We start from the raw sequence: 2,657 nt of genomic DNA on the forward strand, positions 1-2,657 counted from the left end.
TTATGTTAAAAGCTAAAAATACATAATTTGTTGGCAACTAATTTCCCAAATAAGATATAAAAAAAAAAAAAATAGGCTTTTTTTTTTAAGTCTTTTTTTTTTTCCAAGTATTTTGAGGCCCTAAACAACTTTTACTTGGTCGGATTCGGGGCTAAATGGCTCTTTGGATAGGAAAGGTTGCAGACCCCTGCTTTATAGGGACAGTTAGCGTTTCTGATCACCGTCGCGCCCCCCCCCAGAGGGAAATTACTTTTGTTACAGTTTTATATAGATAAAATAATAAGAATAAAAACAGATAAAATATTTACACATATAGCTCTTCTGTATATATATCTGTACGTATATCTATGCATATGTAAGAACTAAATCCAAGTAAAGTGATAAATCCAAGTAAAGTGATGCGTGGCGTGCAAAAATAGTGCATAAATGTCAATTATGGGCGGGGTGGGGCTGAATCACTTGAGGGAGGCGTGATAGAGGTTGATGACCACAGGTAGGAATGATTTCCTGTGGTGTATCTGTGTAGGAGGAGTCTTCTGCTGATCTAGAAGCACTAGATCTATTTCCATCCATTCAGCAAAGGTCCTGCTACATGGCTGAACATCTGATTTTGGCATTTGACCAATTAGATGAGCCCTTGAATGATAGATTACCGACTGGAAATTAAGCTGAAAAAAAGTTTAAAAGTTAACTAAAAAGTAAAGAAAAAAAAAAGTAAACATCTAATTGAAAAGTTAATAAGTCTAGTTAATTATATTTAGTTTTATAAACTAAAAAAATGCAAGTATCAGCATTATGTTCAGTGTTTTTTTTTTTAAATTTTCTTCTAGAAGCACTTTTATTTTTCTTAATATTTCCATATTTTTTTAATGTTTCAAAGGTAACACGTTTTTTGTCCTGAATCAAATAACGCTTTAAGTATTTCAGTGACTATAGAGGTTTAAAGCTGCATATCTGGTTTCATTAGGTGTAAATTTAGGCTCTTTAACACAAATGGTTCATTTCAGGAACTAGAACCACTTCAGCGACTTCACACCTGAATGTGAAACTTTCAGTCCTGCTTTCAGTCAGCAGCGAAATGTGCGGTTAGTGTCCATCTGCAGGCAGACGGTTAATATCTCCAAATACGTTCAGTGTTCAGGAGGGATTTTCTGTCAATTCTCCCCCATGGCTGCTGTGGGAAATATTTTACAACCTTTTAAAGTCAGAAATCAAGATGGAATCGCTTTGTTTTTAAGCTTCAAATGTTTTCAAATCTACCTGATAAAAATGACGTCATTTGTCTTTTCATATTTATAGCCAGAAGTTCCTGTGTCGGGTTCATTTTCTATGCACCATATTTTACTTTGAGGCACGGCGCCATAAATGGCTCATAGTAAATGTGACAAAGTGTCACTGAGAAGCAAAAGATGTGTGAAACTTGCCTGGTAGGTAAAAGAACTGCTGTTGTGCTGCTGTTCCACGTCTCTTTGCTCATGCAGCGTTGCCGTCCCAAACCCTGAACTTGTTCTAAACGCCTCAGGGTGACTTTAGTCCGCTGAGGAGCTTTGACCAAGTCCAGGGGCGGAGACGTTAAACCTGCCTGAAGATCTGCAAACAAAAAATCCCCCTTACTCACCAATACATGCACTGAAAAGCAGAGACGTTCTGACTCTGAAATCCAGAGTTTAGCTGAGATATCTGCTGTGGAAGCATCTAAGGAGAGAGGGAGGGAAAAAAGCCTCTCACCTGCGTGAGCGTGGAGCCGTCTGGCCTCCTTCCTCTGCAACTGAGAGAGAGCGCAGTGCGGAAGAATTTTTAAATGTGGGCTGAAAGAGGAACTGCCCGCAAAACGTTAACTGAGCCACTTCCTCAAATTAAAACAGGAAACTTTGTGCAGCCTAATCTGATGGACAGGAGAACGATGGGGGGGGGGCTGAACCTGAGCAGCTACCAATGTCTCTCCTCTCCAGGTCGCAATCAGAGGAACCAGGCATCGCCATTTGAGGAACTGAACACTGACCCGTTTTGTCAGCCGGCCAACGTGGAGAACAGCTGAATTGTTCGGTATTCAAATGTGCTGCAGAGAGGAAGGTTAATTTGGTTACTTCAGCTTCAGACTATCTTCCCACAGGCCTGAGGCGGCAAAGTTAGTCCTAAAACATCTCATCTGCAACCATCAGAAGATGCGAGCTTTTCAGAGGGGAAGAAGTGGGGATCAGTGGACATGTTCTTTACCTGCCAGGCCTCCTGATACTGATGGACTTTGAGAAGATAAGCAAAGCTTCTCCTGCTCTGATAACGAGACGCTGTGTTAAAATTATAGTGCTGCTGTTAAAAGAGGAGGAGAGTTATACTGAGAGACAAAAAACACTTTTTAGTGCACACCAGTTATACTTTCTCATATCTGTCGTATTTTATCTTGCTTTAACTCTATATAAGCTACTGGAACCAGAATTTCCTCGAAGGACTAATTCCAAGGGATAAATAAAGCTGAGTCTAAGTCGGACCTCTTGTTTTTTTAATTTCCCTCATCCAAATTTCAAAGCAAAAAAAAACTCTTATTTTTGTAACTTTGTATCGTCCACCAGGTCCTGACTCTGGATTTTTATTTTTAGTTCCTTTCTGATTTGGTATTAAATACTGACAGGGTCATCATAGTGGGAGATTTTAACATC

This window comes from Cyprinodon variegatus, unplaced genomic scaffold (assembly GCF_000732505.1).
Source record: "Cyprinodon variegatus isolate N-32 unplaced genomic scaffold, C_variegatus-1.0 Scaffold841, whole genome shotgun sequence".
Classification (NCBI taxonomy): domain Eukaryota; kingdom Metazoa; phylum Chordata; class Actinopteri; order Cyprinodontiformes; family Cyprinodontidae; genus Cyprinodon; species Cyprinodon variegatus.